This window comes from Rattus norvegicus, chromosome 1, assembly GCF_021556685.1.
Source record: "Rattus norvegicus strain SHRSP/BbbUtx chromosome 1, alternate assembly SHRSP_T2T, whole genome shotgun sequence".
Taxonomy (NCBI): domain Eukaryota; kingdom Metazoa; phylum Chordata; class Mammalia; order Rodentia; family Muridae; genus Rattus; species Rattus norvegicus.
Window position 1 is genome coordinate 76,067,414 of NC_141534.1, and position 21,309 is coordinate 76,088,722.

A 21,309-nucleotide genomic window follows, 5' to 3' on the forward strand; every position below is an offset into this window, starting at 1 on the left:
TTAATGATGGCATTCACCTATGTATTTGCTGTATTCTGGCTGTGTCTCTCAGGAGAGATCTATATCCAGTTTCTGTCGGCCTGCACTTCTTTGCTTCATCCATTTTATCTAGTTTGGTGGCTGTATATGTATGGGCCACATGTGGGGCAGGCTGTGAATAGGTGTTCCTTCTGCCTCTGTTCTAAACTTTGCCTCCCTATTCCCTCCCAACGGTATTCTTGTTCCCCTTTCAAAGAAGGAATGAAGCATTTGCACTTTGGTTATCCTTCTTGAGTTTCATGTGCTCTGTGCATCTAGGGTAATTCAAGCATTTGGGCTAATATCCACTTATCAATGAGTGCATTCCATGTGTGATTTTCTGTGATCAGATTACCTCATTCAGGATGATATTTTCTAGTTCCATTTGCCTATGAATTTCATAAAGTCATTGTTTTTGATAGCTGAGTAATATTCCGTTGTGTAGATATACCACATATTCTGTATCCATTCCTCTGGTGAAGGGCATCTGGGTTCTTTCCAGCTTCTGGCTATTATAAATAAGGTGGCTATGAACATAATGGAGCATGTGTCTTTGTTATATGTTGGGACATCTTTTGAGTATATGCCCAAGAGAGGTATAGCTGTGTCCACAGGTAGTTCAATGTCCAGTTTTCTGAGGAACCTCCAGACTGATTTCTAGAATGGTTGTACCAGTCTGCAATCCCACCAACAATGGAGGAGTGTTCCTCTTTCTCCACATCCTCGCCAGCATTTGCTGTCACCTGAATTTTTGACCTTAGCCATTCTCACTGGTGTGAAGTGAAATCTCATGGTTGTTTTGATTTGCATTTCCCTTATGTCTAAAGATGTTGAACATTTCTTTAGGTGTTTTTCAGCCATTCGGCATTCCTCAGCTGTGATTCTTGTTTAGCTCTGAATCCCATTTTTTTTTATTAACTTGATTACGTCTTATTTACATTTCGAATGTTATTCCCTTTCCCCGTTTCCAGGCAAACATCCCCCTAATTCCTCCCCCTCCCTTTCTTTATGGGTGTTTCCCTCCCCACCCTCCCCCCCATTGGTGCCCTCCCCCCAACAATCATGTTCACTGGGGGTTCAGTCTTAGCAGGACCAAGGGCTTCCCCTTCCACTGGTGATCTTACTAGGATTGAATCCCATTTTTAATAGGGTTATTTGTCTCCCTGTGGTCTGACTTCTTGAGTTCTTTGTATATTTTGGATATAAGCCCTCAGCTGTAGGATTGGTAAAGATCTTTTCCCAATCTGTTGGTTGCCATTTTGTCCTAACAACAGTGTCCTTTGCCTTACAGAAGCTTTGCAGTTTTATGAGATCCCATTTATTGATTCTTGATCTTAGAGCATAAGCCATTGGTGTTTTGTTCAGGAAATTTTCTCCAGTGTCCATGTGTTCGAGATGCTTTCCCACTTTTTCGTCTATTAATTTGAGTGCATCTGGTTTGATGTGGCGGTCCTTGATCCACTTGGACTTAAGCTTTGTATAGGGTGATGAGCATGGATTGATCTGCATTCTTCTACATGTTGACCTTCACTTGAACCAGCACCATTTGCTGAAAATGCTATCTTTTTTCCATTGGGTGGTTTTGGCTCCTTTGTCAAAAATCAAGTGACCATACATGTGTGGGTTCATTTCTGATTCTTCAATTCTATTCCACTGGTCTATCTGTCTGTCTCTGTACCAATACCATGCAATTTTTATCACTATTGCTCTGTAAAACTGCTTGAGTTACGGATAGTGATTCCCCCAGAAGTCCTTTTATTGTTGAGGATAGTTTTAGCTATCCTGGGTTTTTTGTTATTCCAGATGAATTTGAAAATTGTTCTGTCTAACTCTCTGAAGAATTGGATTGGTATTTTGATGGGGATTGCATTGAACCTGTAGATCGGTTTTTGTAAAATGGCCATTTTTACTATGTTCATCCTGCCAATCCATGAGCATGGGAGATCTTCCCATCTTAGGGAACTTCTTAAATTTCTTTCTTCAGAGGTTTGAAGTTCTTATCATACAGATCTTTCACTTGCTTAGTTAAAGTCACACCAAGGTATTTTATATTATTTGGGACTACTATGAATGGTGTCGTTTACCTAATTTCTTTCTCGGCTTGTTTCTCTTTTGTGTAGAGGAAGGCTACTGATTTATTTGAGTTAATTTTATACCCAGCCATTTTACTGAAGCTATTTATCAGCTTTAGTAGTTCTCTGGTGGAACTTTTGGGTTCACTTAAATATACTATCATATCATCTGCAAACAGTGACAGTTTGACCTTTTCTTTTCCAACCTGTATCCCCTTGATCTCCTTTTGTTGTCTAGCTCTGGATAGAACTTCAAGAACTATATTGAATAAGTAGGGAGAGAGTGGGCAGCCTTGTCTAGTCCCAGATTTTAGTGGGATTGCTTCAATTTTCTCCACATTTAGTTTAATGTTAGTGACTGGTTTGCTGTATATGGCTTTTACTATGTTTAGATATGGGCTTGAATTCCTATTCTTTCCAGGACTTTTATCATGAAGGGGTGTTGAATTTTTCAAATGCTTTCTCAGCATCTATTGAAATGATCATGTGGTTTTGTTCTTTCAGTTTGTTTATATAATGGATCACGTTGATGGTTTTCCATATATTAAACCATCTCTGCATGCCTAGGAAGAAGCCTACTTGATCATGGTGGATGATTGTTTTGATGTGCTCTTGGATTCAGTTTGCCAGAATTTTATTGAAAATTTTTGCTTCTTAGAATTTAATGAAAATGAAGATACAACGTACTCAAACTTATGGGATACAATGAAAGCTGTGCTAAGAGGAAAACTCAAAGCTCTGAGTGCCTGCAGAAAGAACCAGGAGAGATTATATAGCAACAGCTTGACAGCACACCTAAAAGCTCTAGAGCAAAAGGAAGCAAATATACCCAGGAGGAGTAGAAGGCAGGAAATAATCAAACTCAGAGTTGAAATCAACCAAGTAGAAACAAAAAGAACTACAGAAAGAGTCAACAGAACCAAAAATTGGTTCTTTGAGAAAATCAACAAGATAGATAAACTCTTAGCCAGACTAACAAGAGGACACAGAGGGTGTGTCCAAATTAACAAAAACAGAAATGAAAAGGCAGACATAACTACAGAATCAGAAGAAATTCAGAAAAATCATCAGATCCTACTACAAAAGCCTATATTCAACAAAACTTGAAAATCTGCAGGAAATGGACAATTTCCTAGACAGATACCAGGTACCGAACTTAAATCAGGAACAGATAAACCATCTAAACCACCCCATAACTCCTAACGAAATAGAAGCAGTCATTAAACGTCTCCCAACTAACAAGAGCCCAGGTCCAGATGGGTTCAGTGCAGAATTCTATCAGACCTTCATAGAAGACCTCATACCAATACTATTCCACAAAATTGAAACAGATGGAGTGCTACCGAATTCCTTTCCATTTTTAATTCCTTCAACTCTTTGATTGTGTTTTCCTGGAATTCTTTCAGGGATTTTTGTGATTCATGTCTATAGGCTTCTGCATGTTTATTCATGTTTTCCTGCATTTCTCTAAGAGAGTTCTTCATGTTTTTCTTGAAGTCCTCCATCATCATGATCAAATGTGGCTTTAAATCTAGATCTTGGTTTTCTGGTGTGTTTGGATATTCAGTGTTTGCTTTGGTGGGAGAATTGGGCTCCAATGATGCCATGTAGTCTTGGTTTCTCTTGCTTGGGTTTCTGCTCTTGTCTCTTGCCATCACATTGTCTCTGGTGTTACATTGTTCTGCTATTTCTGACAGTGGTTAGGCCGTCCTATAGGCCTGTGTGTCAGGAGTGCTGTAGACCCATTTTCCTGTTCTCTTTCAGCCAGTTATGGGAACAGAGTGTTCTGCTTTCAGGTGTGTAGTCGTTCTTGTCTACTGCTCTTCATGTGTTCCTTGGGCGTGTGTTCTGAGTCTACCAGGAAAGTCACTTGGAGCAGAAAATTTGGTCTTACCTCTGGTCTCAGGACTGAAGTCGCTCCTCAGGGATGAGTGTCAGCTCTCCGTGAGGGCAGCAACCAGAAGGGCCTTCCCTGCCTTCATTCGGGACCCTGTGCATAGGGGGCCCAGATGGCACTATGTGTTTTCCTCTATAGTCAGAAATGTGGGTAGAGAGTAGTCTCCTCAGGCTTCCCAGGAGTGTGTGCCCCAATGAAAGTCTATCTCTCCCTCCCATGGAATTTGGGTGCAGGGAGCTGTTTGACCAGGTCCCTTCAGATCCAGGTGGTTTCTGGACCACGGCCTTGAGTGCCCTTATCTTCCTGTTCCCAGAGGCCCTATACAATTTCCTCTTGGGCCAGGGGTGTGGGCAAGGGTGGGCAGTACTGATGGTCTCTCTCACCCTGCAGTCTCAGGAGTGCCCAACTCTCTGCGCACTGAGCTCTCTCTCCCACGGGGTTTGGGAGCAGGGAGCTGTGGACTGGTATCAGCGAAGAGCATATATTCTAATATCAAATAAAATTGTCTTTCAACTAAAAGTTGTCAAAATAAGGAAGGACACTTCATCCTCATCTAAAGAAAAATCTACCACAATGAATTCTCACTTTCAACATCTCTGCTTCAACTGCAAAGGCACCCACATTCACAAAAGGAACTTTACTGAAACATAAATTTCACCATACACAATAAAAGTAGGAGACTTCAATACACCACTCTCATGAATGGACAGGTCATGGAAACAGAAACTAAACAGTTACACAGTGAAACTAACAGAAGTAATGCATCAAATGGATTTCACAGATATCTATAGAACATTTCATCCAAAAAAATGAATGTTCCTTTTTCTCAGCACTTCATGGTACCTTCTCAAACATTGACCATAAAATTGGTCTCATAATAGACCTCAATAGATACAAAGAGATTGAAACAGACCTATCCTATCAGATCACAATGGAATAAAACAGATTTTCAATAACAACAAAAACATCAGAAAGCCCACATAAACATGGAAAGTGAACAATGCTCTACATAATGTTAACTTGGTCAAGGAAGAAATAAATTAGAGCCTTTTTGGAATTTAATAAAATTAAAGGCACAACATATTGAAACTTATGGAACACAATAAAAGCATTGGTGAGAGGAAAACTCACAGCTCTGAGTGCCTACAAAAAGAAATTGGATAGAGCATGCACTAAGAGCTTGAGAGAACACCGGAAAATTCTAAAAGAAAAAGAAACCAATTTGCTCAAGAAAAGTAGATGGCAGAAAATAATCAAACTCAGAATGGAAATCAACCAAGTAGAAACAAAAAGAACTATACAAAGAATCAACAAAACCAGGATCAGGTTCTTTGTTAAAATCAACAAGATAGATAAACCTTTAGTCAGACACCTAGAGAACACAGCGACCGTATCCAAATTAAGAAAATAAAATGAAAAGGGAGCCATAACAACAGAAACTAAGAAAATTTAAAAAGGTTATCAGATCCTACTACCAAAGCTGATACTCAACAAAACTGGAAAATGTGGATGAAATAGACAATTTTCTAGACTTAGTCCAGGTACCAAAGTTAAATCAGGATCATAAAAACTATCTAAACTGTCTCATAACACCTAAAGAAATAGAAGGAGTCATTAAAAGTATCCTAACTAATAAAAGCCCAGAACCAGATGGGTTTAGTGCAGAATTCTATCAGACCTTCAAGGAAGGTATATCAACACTCTTTAAACTATTCTACAAACAGAAACAGAAGGAATACTACCCAATTTGACCGTTGAAGCCACAATTACTCTTATACCTAAACCACACAAAGACCCTAAAAAGAAAGAGAACTTCAGATCAATTTTTCTCATGAATTTTGATGAAAAAATACTCAATAATATTCTCACAATCTGAATCAAAAAGCATATCAAAGTGATCATTCACCATCATCAAGTAGGCTTCATCCCAGCGATGCAAGGGTGGTTCAATACATAGATATTCATCAAAGTGAACCACTATGTGAACAAACTTAAGAAAACAACAACAACAACACATGATCGTTTCATTAAATGTTGAGAAATCATTTGACAAAATTCAACATCCTTTCAGGATAAAAGTCTTGGAAAGATCAGGAATTCAAGGCTCATACCTAAACATAGTAAAAGAAATATACAGCAAACCAGGAGCCAACACCAAACTAAATGGAGAGAAAATTGAAGCAATCCCACTAAAATCAGGGACTAGACAAGGCTGTCCACCCTCTCCCTACTTATTCAACATAGTACTTGAAGTCCTACCCAGAGTAATTAGACAACAAAAAGAGCTCAAAGAGTTTCCAAGTGAAAGGAAGAAGTCAATATCACTATTTGCACATGATATGTTAGTATGATGAAGTAACCCCCAAAATTCCACTAGAAAACTCCTGCAGGTGATAAACAACTTCAGCAAAGTGGCTGGATATAAAATCAACTCAAACAAATCAGTAGACTTCCTCTACTCAAAGAATACACAGATAGAGAAAGAAATTAGGTAAATGACACTTTTTGCAATAACCACAATTAAAATACCTGAGGTGACTCTATCCAAGCAAGTGAAAATCTGTGTGATAAGAACTTCAAGTCTTTGAAGAAAGTAATTGAAGATCTCAGAAGATGGATTTATCTCTCATGCTCATGGATGGGTAGTATTAATATAGTAAAAATGGCTTTCCTGTCAAAAGACCAATGCAATCCCCATCAAAATACCAACTCAATTCTTTATACAGTTAGAAAGGGCACTTTGCAAATTCATTTGGAATAACCAAAAACCCAGGAGAGCGAATACTATCCTCAACAATAAAACAACTTCTGGTGGAATTACCATCCTAAACTCCAGACATATTACAGAAAAATAGTGATTAAAAACTGTATAGTATTGGTACAGAGACAGGCTTGAAGATCAATGGAATAGAACTAAAGACCGTGAAATGAACACACATATCTATGGTCACTTGATATTTGACAAAGAAGCTAAAACCATCCAGTGGAAAAAAGATAGCATTTCCAAAAATGGCACTAGTTTCTCCTTTTGTCAGCATGTAGAAGAATGCAAATAGATCCATTTTTATTGACTTGTAAAAAGTTCAAGTCCAAATGAATATGGGACCTCCACATTAGACCAGATATAATGAAAGCAATAGAAGAAAATGTGGGGAAGAGTCTTGAACACATGGGCACAGGGAAAAATTTCATGAACAAAACATCAATGGCTTATGCTCTAAGATCAACAATAGACAAATGTTTCTGTAAGTGTAAAGTGTCAAAGTTTCTGTAAGGCAAAGGAGAGTGTCAATACTACAAAATAGGAACCAACAGATTGGGAAAAGAGCTTTACCAGTCCTACATCTGATAGAGGGCTAATATCCAATATATGTGAAAAACTCAGGAAGTTAGACTCCAGAGAATCAAATAACCCTATTGAAAGTGGGGTACAGAGCTAAACGAAGAATTCTCAACAGAGGAATAATGAATGACTAAAGTAATGTTCAACAGTCTTAGTCATCATTGAAATACAAATCAAAATAACCCTGAAATTCTACCTCACACATGTCAAATTGGCTAAGATCAAAAACTTAGGTTGCTGCAAATGCTGGTGGGGATATGGAGAAAGAGCATCACTCCTCCATTGTGGACTGGTTTGCAAGGTGGTGCAAACACTCTGGAAATCTATCTGGAGTTTTCTCACAAAATTGGACATAGTACTACCTGGGGCCCTTGCTATACCACTCCTTGGCATACATCCAAAAGATGCTCCAAAATATAACAAAGACACATGGTCCACTATGTTCATAGCAGTCCTATTTATAATAGCCAGAAGCGGGAAATAAACAAGATTTATTCTAGACTACATTGTAATTCCCACATATATGATCATCAGATGAAGCAGCAAAACAGAAATAAAGGACAGGCATGATATTGTTCTGATCAACATTTTAATGAACTCACAGCTCAGTATTTTTCTTCACAATATTTGATAATATGTCTTTGGATGTTGATCACAAGTTCTGATTCCTTCCATTTATAGGGAGACACCACCTGCCACTCCTTCAAAACCTTAAATTAAACTCAATTTCTTTATTATTACTGCTTTATTCATTTTCAATTAAGGAAACAAACCTCATAATCACACAACTCATAGGAATTTCGCAAGTGAAACCTGACTTGGAAGCCAGCATGTAAAGCATGAGTAAATACTTTAACATTTTCAAGAGTCTATGCGTTTACAAAATTCTATGTACTTTGTGTTTATATTGATTAATTCATCATTGTTACTGATAATATATGGGTAATATGCAGTTGAAAACTGTCAGGACAATTACTATATTGCAAATTCTACTTTTCTCTATGATACAACAAAATTAATTTTTAATGTTATTCTAAGGTCTGAGGTTATTGGCATGTAGGTTTGTATTTCTTTCATGTGAGAAGATAGGGCCACTTTTCTACCATGTTTAGTGACATGCACAGTCATTGCAATGCCATGATATTCTTGGATTTCTAGAACTACACACAAATTTGGTAATGTCAATTTTTTTTCCTACAACATTTGTTCATTTTAATTTTTGTTCAGTTTTTGGTAACTAATTTTAATTAGCTTCAATGGGGCAAGCCTTTTTAGGGTTCCTTCCATTTAATGTTTTGGTTGAACCAATATTGTTGGTCCTATGTCTCTATTCTAACTCACACTTATTGTTGCATGTACATTTCTCCTTCTTTCTTAACATAAGAATTTCCTTATTTTTACAAATTCTATTTTATCAAATATATATTTTTTATTTCTAAATGACATTGACTTGGCTTCTATCTTGATTCTGAGGAAAAACTTTTATATCTAGAAGGGTTACAGTTTTGTCTACGACTTCCTTTGGTGGGTATTTACTTATGGAGGTTGTGCGAGCTTTGGAAGGAAGGGCTTATTTTTCAAACTAGATGCTGTAGATTTCTTTCTTGGATCTGGGTGAATTTTAGAATCCAGGTTTCTGGGTTCTTAGTTCCTCTCTGATTCTATTTAGGTGACTGAGGTGGTAAGATGGCTAATTGGGTAGAAGTGGTTGCTGCCAAGCCTGATGAACTCAACATGAATGCTCTGGGATGTGTTACCAAAAGGTAAGTGAACAAGGATCCAGGCTCCGTTGGTGTGGGGCAATGACACATGGCTGAAATTAAAGATACAATGAATCCCGAATGCAAAATGGGCAAAGAACCTTGTTTCTAGTGGCAGCCTTCAGAAAACTGAGGGGAGAGTTCTGTATTCCTAATCAGAAAACAGGGTAGTTTCTTTTAGGGAGATGGCCACAGAGAAAATCGCTGAAAAGAGACACTTTCCCAGGGACTCTAGTTTTTCTTCATATTTTAAGACAGGTTCTCCTGTAGTCAAGGCTTGCCTCTAACATGTTACATAGTCCAGAATGACTTTGAACTTTTGAGTGACTGCCCCCATCTTCTGAGTGTTGTCATAGAAATATATGACACCATGTCTGGGGCTTTGGAGCCAAATCAGGACTTTGAGCACACAAGTAAACATTATGTCAACTGAAGTAAATCCCAGCCCATCTATCCTGGCTAGGTTTTTCCCCTTTATTTTTTATTGGATATTACTCTTTATCTACATTTCAAATGTTATCCCCTTCCCAATTTGGCCTCTGGAACCCCCATCCCATTCCCCAACTATATGTATTTCCATATTTTGAACCATCCCTGCATCCCTTGCATGAAGTCTACTTGATCATGATAGATGATCATTTTCATGTGTTCTTGGATTTGATTTGCAAGAATTTTATAAAGTATTGTCGCATCGATACTCCTAAGGTCAACTGGTCTGAAGTTCTGTCTTTGCTGGGTCTGTGTGTGGTTTAGGTGTGAGTGTATTTGTGGATTCATAGAATGAATTGAGTAATGTTCCTCTGTTTCAATTTTGTGGAATAGTTTGTTGAGTATTGATATTGCATGTTCTATAAGGTCTGATAGAATTCTTCACTAAACACTGGGGTTTTTTTAGGGGGGGAGACTTTTAATGACTGTTTCTATTTCTTTAGGGGTTCTGGAACTCTTTACAAGTTTTATCTGATCCTGATTTAACTTTGGTACCGGTGTCTGTCTAGAAAATGGTCCATTTCCACCAGATTTTCCAATTTTGTTGAGTATAGGCTTTGGTAGTAGGAATTAATGATTTTTTAAAATTTCCTCAGTTTTTTTGCTTTGTCTCCCTTTTTATTCCCAATTTTGTTAATTTGGATACTGTCTCTCTGCCTTCTGGTTAGTATGGTCAAGGGTTAATCTGTCCTATTGATTTTCTCAAAGAACCATGTCCTGGTTTTGTTGATTCTTTGTATATTTCTTTTTGTTTTCACTTGGTTGATTTCAGCTCTGAATTTGTTTATTTGCTGCCATCTATTCCTTTTGGGTATCTTTGCTTCTTTTTGTTCTAGAGCTTTCAGGTGTGTTGTTGAGCTGCTAGCGTATGCTCTCTCCAGTTTCCTTTTGGCAGCACGCAGGGCTATGAATTTTCCTGTTACCACTACTTTCATTGTGTCCCATAAGTTTGGGTATGTTGTGCCTTCATTTTCATTAAATTCTAAAGTCTTTACTTTCCTTCTTTATTTCTTCCTTGGCCAAGTTATCTTTGAGTACAGCGTTGTTCAACTTCAATTTTTTTTGGTTCTTTTTTTTTTTCGTAGCTGGGGACTGAACCCAGGGCCTTGTGCTTCCTAGGTAAGCACTCTACCACTGAGCTAAATCCCCAGCCCCCTCAACTTCAATTTTTATAAGGGCTTTATGTCATTTTGTTGTTGTTGTTGTTGTTGTTGTTATTGAAGATCGATCTTAGTCCATGGTGATCTGACAGAATGCATGAGATTATGTCAATCATCTTCTATCTGTTGAGGCCTGTTTTGTGACCAATTACACAGTCATTTTTGGAGAAGGTACCATGAGGTGTGAGCATAAGATATATTCTTTCTTTTAGGATGAAATATCCTATTGATATGTGTCAAATCTATTTGGTCCATAACTTCTCTTAGTTTTACTGTGTCTCTGTTCAGTTTCTGTTTCCATAATCTGTCCCTTAATGAGAGTGGGGTGTTGAAGTCTCCCACTATTATTGTGTGTGGTGCAATGTATGCTTTGAGCTTCAGTAAAGTTTTTTTTTTATGAATGTTGTTGCCCTTGCATTTGGAGCCTAGATATGCAGAATTTAAAGTACATCTTGGATAATTTTTTTTGATGAGTATGAAATGCCCTTCCTTATCCTTTTTTATAACATTGGATGAAAGTCAATATCTTTTATTCAGTATTAGAATGGCTACTCCAGCTTGTTTCTTGGAACCATATGCTTGGAAAACTTTTTTCCAGCCTTCTATTCTGAGGTAGTATCTGTCTCTCTCACTGAGCTGCATTTCAATTAAGCAGCAAAATGCTGGGTCCTGTTTAGGTTTCCAGTCTTTTAGTCTATATCTTTTTATTGAGGAATAGTTTCCATTTTTATTACAAGATATTCAGGAGTAGTGATTGTTGTTTCCTGGTATTTTTGTTGTCAGAGGGAGAATTTTTTTCTTTGACTATTTTCTTTTGGGTTTGTTGCAAGATTATTTTCTTGCTTTACCGAGGGTATAGTTTCCATCTTTGTGTTGAAGATTTCCATCTATCATCTTTCATAGTGCTAGATTTATGGAAATATACTGTATGAATTTGGTTTTGTCATGGAAGATTTTGTTTTCTTCATCTATGTTAATTGAGAGTTTTGCAGGGTATAGTACCCTGTTCTGGCATTTGTGTTGTCTTATGGTCTGTATGGCATCTATCCAGAATCATCTAGCTTTCATGGTCTCTGTTGAAAAGTATGGTGTATTTCTGATAGGTCTTTTAATATTCTTTCATTGTTTTATGCATTTGGTGTTTTGATTATTGTGTGAGGGGAGCAATTTCTTTTTTTTTTTTTTTTGTCCAATCTATTTGGAGTTCTGTAGGCCTCTCCTATTTTTATAGGCATCTCTTTCTTTAGGTTAGGGAAGCTTTTTTCTATAATTTTACTGAAGATATTTACTGGCCCTTTAAATGAATAATCTTATGTCTCTTCTCTACCTATTATTCTTAGGTTTTGTCTTCTCATTGTATCCTGGATTTCGTGGATGTTTTGTGCTAGGAGCTTTTTGAGTTTTGCAAAAAAAAAAAAAAAAAATTCATCGTTGTGTCAATGTTTTCTATGGTATCTTCTGCACCTGAGATTCTCTCTTCTATCTCTTGTATTCTGTTGGTGATGTTTACATCTATGATTCCTGATCTCTCTTAGGTTTCCAATCTCCAGGGTTGTCTTCTTTTGTGATTTCTTTATTGTTTCTACTTTCATTTTTAGATTCTGGATGGTTTTGTTCAATTCCTTTACCTGTCTGGTCATGTTCTCCTGTATGTCTTTAAGGGAATTATTCATGTCCTTCTTAAAGTTATTAATAATAATAATAATAATAATAATAATAATAATAATAATAATAATAATAATGAGCTTTGATTTTTTAACTCTGATTCTTGCTTTCCAGGTGTCATAGGGTATCTAGGACTTGATGTATTGGGAGAACTTGGTTCTGAGTGTGCCAATTAGCCTTGGTTTCTATTGTTTATATCCTTGCACTTGCTTCTTGTTATCTGGTTATCTGTAGTGTCTGTACTAGCTGTCTCTGACTGGAACCTGTCCTTTCGTGATCATGGTTGTGTCAGAACTCCTCAGAATCCAGGTGATCTTGGTGATCCTATGATCTTGGGATCCTGAGTGTGTCAGAGCTCCTGGGAGTCAAGCTACCTCTGAGATACAGAAGTCTTGGTATGACCAAGCTCCTGAGATTCTGTTGTGTCAGAGCTCCTGGGAATCAAGCTTTCTCTGGGTTTCACAGGAGTGCGTGAGAGGAGACCAGAGCCCTGAGTTTGCTACTGGCACAGATACAAGCCGAAAGGAACCCATGCCTCTGGTTAGGTAGTGGTTTGTGTTTCTCTGGTGACTATATGGGTCCTAGCTATGTTGGTTGTTTGTGAAGGCATTGTGGTCTCAATTGTGACATTGAGTGTGTCAGAGCTCCAATGCTTCTGGGTATGGGTGATCTTCTGGGAGACAAGCTTCCTCTGTGATCCTATGCTCCTATGATCCTCGGCCTGTTAGCGTACTCTATTCCTGTGATCCTGAGATCCTGAGATCTTGGGGGTGTTAGAACACCTGGGTGATGAGCTACCTCTGAGTGTTGTGGGAACAGGTGGGGGACCAGTGCCAAGGTCTGTTCAGGGAACAATTTCAGACTGGAAAAGGACCCATGCCAATAGCTGAGGGGGAGTTCGTGCATCCCTGAATCATGGAGGGGGATCCAGTCACTCTGGGTGTTGGGGAAGATATTGAGCCTTTCTCATCTGTGTTCCTGGGCATGCTAGAGCAGCTGGGTGATGGGCTTCCTCTGAGTATTGTGGGAATAGGTGCAGGTCCATTGCCCAAGGTCTGCTGGGTCAGGGTTCCTGCATCATTGGATCCGGGGGGACCCAGTTACTCCACGTAATGTGGCCGATGTTGTGCCCCCCTCACCTGTGATACTAGGCGTGTTAGAGGACCAGGGTGATAGGCACAGCATTCTCAAAGTGCACATATATATTTCCTGAGAAAACATACACACAAGGAAAATAGAAATCAATACATAAACCATTTTAAAAATAACTTTTAACCTTAAAATAAAGTTTTATTTCCTAGGATACGAATAAATGCTTAGGCTTTTGAGCTTTTAATAAAATGCAGTTTTCCCGGTATGCTCTAACCTAACTGAAAGATATCCCAGGTCCCAAATTGATTTCAGAAACAGAAGTTGGGCTTGATATTTAATATATCACTAGAAATATACATTTTTGCCACTAAAGGGGCCAAGACAATAGGAGGAAATACAGGTGACCTACTAACATAGTAATTACCCTGTATAAAATGAAATATGAAATATGAACATATATTTAACAAATAATTGCCCGGCCCACAGCTCCAGGCTCCCAAACACCATAGGGGAGAGAGCTCAGCACCCAGACAGGTGGGCAATCCTGAGACTGCAGGGCAGGAGAGACCTCCAGTACTGCCCACACTGGTCACATCCCTGGCCCAAGAGGAAACTGTATAGGGACACTGGAAACAGGAAGATAGGGGCAGTCAAGCTGCAGGAACACTGCAGTCCAGGCTGCAGTCCAGACTGCGCCTGGATCTGAAGGGACCCGATCAAAGAGGTCCCTGCACCTAAATCCCATGTGAGGGGGAGCTGGACCTTCAGAGGGGCAAACATGCCTGGGAAGCCAGAGGAGACTACTCTCTGCCCACATTTCTGACTCTAGAGAAAAACACCTAGCGCCATCTGGGCCCCCTGTGCACAGGGACCCGAGAGAAGGCAGGGCAGGCCTTTCTGGTTGCTGCTCTCACAGAGAGCTGAAACCCAGCTCCGGGAAGTGACTTCAGGCCCGAGACCAGAGGTAAGACCAACTTTTCTGCTACAAGTGACTTGCCTGGTGGACACAGAACAGAGGCCCACAGGAACAACTGAAGACCAGAAGACGGGAATGACTACACGTCTGAAAGCAGAAAACTTGGTTCTCATAACTGGCTGAAAGAAAACAGGAAAACAGGACTGTAGCACTCCTGACATACAGGACAATAGGACGGTCTACCCACTGTCAGAAATAGCAGAACAAGGTAATATCAGAGATAACGTGATGTCAAGAGGCAAGTACAGGAAACCAAGCAACAGAAACCAAGACTACATGGCATCAACGGAGCCCAATCTCCCACCAAAGCAAACACTGAATATCCAAACATACCAGAAAAGAAATATCTAGCTGTAAAATCACATTTGATCATTATGATGGAGGACCTCAAGAAAGAAATAAAGAACTCCCTTAGAGAAATGCAGGAAAACACAAATAAAGAAGCAGAAGACTACACTAAGAACAGCAGTTGGGGTTGGGGATTTAGCTCAGTGGTAGAGCGCTTGCCTAAGAAGCGCAAGGCCCTGGGTTCGGTCTCCAGCTCCGAAAACAAAACAAAACAAAACAAAAAAAGAACAGCAGTTAATAAATGGGACCTCGGGAAACTGAAAAGAAGCAGAAGACTATAAAGAGGAAACACAAAATTCACTGAAAGAATTACAGGAAAACACAAAGAAAGAGGTGAAGGAATTAAAAATGGAAATAGAAGAAATAAAAAAAGAACAAAGGGAGACAACACTGGGTACAGAAAAACAAAGGAAGACACGAGAGCCATAGATACAAGCATCACCAACAGAATGCAAGAGATAGAAGAGAAAAGAAGCAGAAGCTCTCAGGAGCAGAAGATTCCATAGAAATCATCGATCCACCTGTCAAAGATAATGGAAAATGGAAAAACCTACTGGCCCAAAGCATACAGGAAAACCAGGACACAATGAGAAGATCAAACCTAAGGATAATAGATATAGAAGAAAGTGAAGACTCCCAACACAAAGACCAGTAAATATCTTCGAAAAAATCATAGAAGAAAACTTCCCTAACCTAAAGAAAGAGATGCCCATAAACATACAAGAAGCCTACAGAACTCCAAATAGATTGGACCAGAAAAGAAACACCTCCCAACACATAATAGTCAAAACACCAAATGCACAAAATAAATAAAAAAATATTAAAATCAGTAAGGGAAAAAGGTCAAGTAACACATAAAGGCAGACCTACCAGAATTACACCAGACTTCTCACCAGAGACTATGAAAGCCAGAAGATCCTGGACAGATGTCATACAAACCCTAAGAGAACACAAATGCCAGACCAGGTTACTGTATCCAGCAAAACTATACATTAATATAGATGGAGAAACCAAGATATTCCATGAAAAAACCAAATTAACACAATATCTTTCTACAAATCCAGCCCTACAAAGGATAATAAATGGTAAAGCAAAAACACAAGGAGGCAAGTTATACCCTAGAAAAAGCGAGAAACTAATCATGTTGAAAGAAAAAGAGAGAGAGAGAGAGAGAGAGAGAGAAGACAAGCACACAAACAATCTCACATCCAAACCCGAATATAAGAGGAAGCAAAAATCACTATTCTTTAATATCTCTCAACGTCAATGGACTCAATTACCCAATAAAAAGACACATATTAACACACTTGCTATGCAATGAGGACCCTGCATTCTGCTGCCTATAGGAAACACACCTCAGAGACAAAGACAGACAATACCTCAAGTGAAAGGCTGGACAACAACGTTCCAAGTAAACGGTCAGAAGAAGCAAACTGGAGTAGCCATTATAATATCGAATAACATCGACTTTCAACCAAAAGTCATCAAAAAAGATAAGGAATAAAACTTCATATTCATCAAAGGAAAAATCCACCAAGATGAACTCTCAGTTCTAAATATCTATGCTCCAAATACAAGGGCACCTACATATATAAACAAAACCTTACTATGGCTCAAAGCACCACCTCACACAATAATAGTAGGAGATTTCAACACGCCACTTTCATCAATGGACAGATCATGGAAATAGAAATTAAATAGAGACAATAGACAGATTAAGAGAAGTCATGAACCCAATGGACTTAACAGATATTTATAGAATATTCTATCCTAAAGCAAAAGGATATACCTTCTTCTCATCACCTCATGGTACTTTCTCCAAAATTGACCCTATAATCTGTCATAAAACAGGCCTCAACAGATACAGAAAGATTGAAATAATCCCATGCGTCCTATCAGACCACCATGGGCTAAAGCTGGCTTTAATAACTATAAGAATGCCCATATTTACATGGAAGTTGAACAATGCTCTACTCAGTGATAACCTGGTCAAGGAAGAAATAAAGAAACAAATTAAAGACTTCTTAGAATTTAATGAAATTGAAGGTACAACATACCCAAACTTATGGGACACAATGAAAGCTGTGTTAAGAAGAAAACTCATAGCTCTGAGTGCCTCCAGAAAGAAACAAGAGAGAGCATATTTCAGCAGCTTGACAGCACACCTAAAATCTCTAGATCAAAAAGAAGCAAAAACACCAAGGAGTAGAATGCAGGGAATAATCAAACTCAGAGCTGAAATCAAACAAGTAGGAAAAAAAAGGACTAAAAAGGACTATACAAAGAATCAACAGAACCAAAACTTGTTTATTTGAGAAAATCAACATGATAGATAAACCCTTAGCCAGACTAACCAGAGGACACAGAGACTGTGTCAAAATTTTAAAAAATCAGAGATGAAAAGGGAGACACAACAGCAGAATCAGAGGAAATACAAAAAAACATCAGATCCTACTACAAAAGCCTATATTCAATGAAACTTGAAAATCTGGAGTAAATGTACAATTTCCTAGACAGATAGATAACAGGTACTGAAGTTAAATCAGGAACAGATAAACCATTTAAGCAACCCCATAATTGCTAAAGAAATAGAAGCAGACATTCAAAGTCTCCCAACAAAAAAGAGCACAGGTCCAGATGGGTTCAGTGCAAAATTCTATCAGACCATCACAGACCTCATATCAATATTATACAAACTATTCCACAAAATTGAAACAGATTGAGCACTACCAAATGCCTTCTATGAAGCTACAATTACTCTTGCAACTAAAACAGACACGGACCCAACAAAGAAAGAGAACTTCAGACCCATTTGCCTTATGAATATCGACACAGAAATACTCAATAAAATTCTTATAAACCTAATACAAGGCCACATCAAAACAATCATCCATCATGATGAAGTAGGCTTCATTTCAGGCATGCAGGGATGGTTTAATACTGAAAACCATCAACATAAACTACAATATAAACAAACTGAAAGAAAAAAAACACATGGCCATTTCATTAGATACTGAGAAAGCATTTGACAAAATTCGACACTCTTTCATGATAAAAGTCCTGGAAAGATCGGGAATTCAAGGCCCATATCGAAACATAGTAAAAGCCATATACAGCAAACCGGTAGCTAACATTAAACTAAATGCAGAGAAACTTGAAGCAGTCCCACAAAAATCAGGGACTAGACAAGGCTGCCTACACTCTCCCTACTTATACAATATCCTCAAGTCCTACCCAGAGAAATCAGACAACAAAAGGAGATCAAAGGGATACAGAATGGAAATGAAGAAGTAAAAATATCACTATTTGCAGATGATGTGATAATATATTTAAGTGATCCCAAAAGCCCCATCAGAGAACTACTAAACCTGACAAAGGCCATTGACAAAGTGGCTGGGTACAAAATTAACTCAAATAAATCATTAGCCTTCCACTACACAAAAGAGAAACAAACCAAGAAATAAATTAGTGAAATGACACGCTTCATAATAGTCCCAAATAATAGAAAATACCTCTGTGACTTTTAGCAAGCAAGTGAAAGATCGGTATGATAAGAACTTCAAGCCTCTGACGAAAGAAATTTAAGAAGATCTCAGAAGATGGAAAGATATTCCATGGTCATGGATTGGCAGGATTAATAAAGTAAAAATGGCCATTTTACCAAAACAGATTCAATGCAATCCCCATATAAACACCAATCCAATTCTTGACAGAGTTAGACAGAACATTTTCAAATTCACCTGGAATAACAAAAAACCCAGGAGAGCTAAAACTGTCCTCAACAATAAAAGGACTTCCGGGGGAAACACTATCCCTGAACTCAAGCAGTATTACAGAGCAATAGTGATAAAAACTGCATGGTATTGGTACAGAGACAGACAGATAGACCAGTGGAATAGAATTGAAGACCCAGAAATGAACCCACACACCTATGGTCACTTGATTTTTGACAAAGGAGCCAAAACCATCCAATGGAAAAAAGATAGCATTTTCAGCAAATGGTGCTGGTTCAACTGGAGGTCAACATGTAGAAGAATGCAGATTGATCCATGCTTATCACCCTGTATGAAGCTTAAGTCCAAGTGGATCAAGGACCTCCACATCAAACCAGATACACTCAAACTAATAGAAGAAAAAGTGGGGAAGCCTCTCAAACACATGGGCATTGGAGAAAATTTCCTGAACAAAACACCAATGGCTTACGCTCTAAGATCAAGAATCGACAAATGGGATCTCATAAAACTGCAAAGCTTCTGTAAGGCAAAGGACACTGTGGTTAGGACAAAACGGCAACCAACAGATTGGGAAAAGATGTTTACCAATCCTACAACAGATAGAGGCCTTATATCCAAAATATACAAAGAACTCAAGAAGTTAGACTGCAGGGAGACAAATAACCCTATTAAAAATGGGGTTCAGAACTAAACAAAGAATTCGCAGCTGAAGAATACCCAATGGCTGAGAACCACCTAAAGAAATGTTCAACATCTTTAGTCATAAGGGAAATGCAAATCAAAACAACCCTGAGATTTCACCTCACACCAGTGAGAATGGCTAAGTACAAAAACTCAGGTGACATCAAATGCTGGCGAGGATGTGGACAAAGAGGAACACTCCTCCATTATTGGTGGGATTGCAGACTAGTACAACTGTTTTGGAAATCAGTCTGGAGGTTCCTCAGAAAATTGGACATTGAATTACCTGAAGACTCAGCTATACCTCTCCTGGGCATATAACCAAAAGATGCCCCAACATATAACAATGACACATGCTCCTCTATGTTCATAGTAGCCTTATTTATAATAGCCAGAAGCTGGAAAGGACCCAGATGCCCTTATTATTCCTTAAGAGGAATATTACTCAGTTTTCAAAAACAATGACTTTATCAAATTCATAGGCAAAAGGATTGAACTGGAAAATATCCTGAGTGAGGTAACCCAATCACAGAAAAACACGCATGAAGTATGCAATCATAAGTGGATATTTGCCCAAATGCTTGACTTGCCCTAGATGCACAGAGCACATGAAACTCAAGAAGGATGACCAAAATGTGAATGTTTCACTCCTTCTTTGAAAGGGGAACAAGAATACTCTTGGGATGGAATAGGGAGGCAAAGTTTAGAACAGAGGCAGAAGGAACACCCATTCACAGCCTGCTCCACATGTGACCCATACACATACAGCCACCAAACTAGATAAGATGGATGAAGCAAAGAAGTGCAGGCCGACAGGAACTGGATATAGATCTCTCCTCAAAGACACAGCCAGAGTACAGAAAATACATTAGGCAAATGCCATCATTAATCCACTATAGTGAGAATGGGAAGCCTGTTGAAGGAAACTTAGAAAGGACTGAAAGAGCTTGAAGGGGCTTGAGACCCCATATGAACAACAATGCCAACCAACCAGAGCTTCCAGGGACTAAGCCACTACCCAAGGACTATACATGGACTCTGGGCTCTAACCTCATAGATAGCAATGAATATCCTAGTAAGAGCACCAGTGGAAGGGGAAGCCCTTGGTCCTGCCAAGACTGAACTCCCAGTGAATGTTATTGTTGGGGGGATGGTGGTAATGAGCGGAGGATAGGGAGGCGAACACAGATAGAGAGGGGAGGGGGAGGGGTTAGGTTGATGTTGGCCCAGAAACCAGGAAGCAGGATAAAAATAGAAATGTAAATGAGAAATACTCAAGTTAATAAAGATGAAAAAAAGGGAAAAAATGGGGTTCAGAGCTAAACAAAGAATTCACAGCTGAGGAATGCCGAATGGCTGAGAAACACCTAAAGAAATGTTCAACATCTTTAGTCATTAGAGAAATGCAAATCAAAACTGAGATTCCCCCACACATCAGACAGAATGGCTAAGATCAAAAACTCTGGCAACAGCAGATGCTGGAGAGGATGTGGTGAAAGAGGAATATTCCTCCATTGTTGGTGGGATCGCAGACTAGTACAACCATTCTGGAAATCGGTCTGGAGGTTCCTCAGAAAATTGGACATAGCACTACCTGAGGATCCAACTATATCTCTCTTGGGCATATCCCCAAAAGATGCCCCAACATATAACAAAGACACATGCTCCCCTATGTTCATAGCAGCCTTATTTATAATAGCCAGAAGCTTGAAAGAACCCAGATGCCCTTCCACAGAGGAAAGGATACAGGAATTGTGATACATCTACACAATGGAATACTACTCAGATATCAAAACAATGACTTTATGAAATTCATAGGCAAATGGATGGAACTGGAAAATATCATCCTGAGTGAGATAACCCAATCACAGAAAAACACACCTGGTATGCACTCATTGATAAGTGGTTATTAGCCCAAATGCTCGAATTACCCTAAATGCACACAACACATGAAACTCAAGAAGGATGACCAAAATTTGAATGCTTCATTCCTTCTTTAAAAGGTGAACAAGAGTACTCTTAGGAGGGAATAGGGCAGCAAAATTTAGAACAGAGGGTGAAGGAACGCCCATTA

The 21,309-nt window shown here is 38.8% G+C and overlaps 1 protein-coding gene across 1 annotated transcript in view; it reads right to left on the minus strand.

The window, feature by feature from the left end:
- Zik1 (zinc finger protein interacting with K protein 1) overlaps positions 1-21,309 on the minus strand; it is a 46,792-nt gene that overhangs the window by 17,768 nt on the left and 7,715 nt on the right. The window contains exon 3 of the mRNA NM_001446371.1: positions 13,544-13,613. The gene's annotated coding sequence lies outside the window, so the exon portion shown is untranslated. The remainder of the gene's footprint in view (positions 1-13,543; positions 13,614-21,309) is intronic.